Below are 280 nucleotides of genomic sequence, written 5' to 3'. Positions count from 1 at the left end.
GCTCTGGTAATAGTCTGGGTTAGTTAGGCTCTGGTAATAGTCTGGGTTAGTTAGGCTCTGGTAACGGTCTGGGTTAGTTAGGCTCTGGTAACGGTCTGGGTTAGTTAGGTGCAGGTAATAGTGTGGGTTAGTTAGGCTCTGGTAATGGTCTGGGTTAGTTAGGCTCTGGTCATAGTCAGGGTTAGTTAGACTCTGGTAATAGTTTGGGTTAGTTAGACTCTGGTAATAGTTTGGGTTAGTTAGGCTCTGGTAATAGTTTGGGTTAGTTAGGCTCTGGTAA

General features: G+C 45.0%; 1 protein-coding gene across 2 annotated transcripts in view; it reads right to left on the bottom strand.

Moving 5' to 3' along the window:
* The window catches only part of LOC107103756 (septin-7-like), a 40,214-nt gene that overhangs the window by 11,957 nt on the left and 27,977 nt on the right, over positions 1–280 (bottom strand). The window lies entirely within an intron of this gene.

This window comes from Cyprinodon variegatus, unplaced genomic scaffold, assembly GCF_000732505.1.
Source record: "Cyprinodon variegatus isolate N-32 unplaced genomic scaffold, C_variegatus-1.0 Scaffold1522, whole genome shotgun sequence".
Classification (NCBI taxonomy): Eukaryota; Metazoa; Chordata; class Actinopteri; order Cyprinodontiformes; family Cyprinodontidae; genus Cyprinodon; species Cyprinodon variegatus.
The sequence above is the reverse complement of the archived record's forward strand: the minus strand, read 5'-3'. Positions and strand labels throughout refer to the sequence as shown.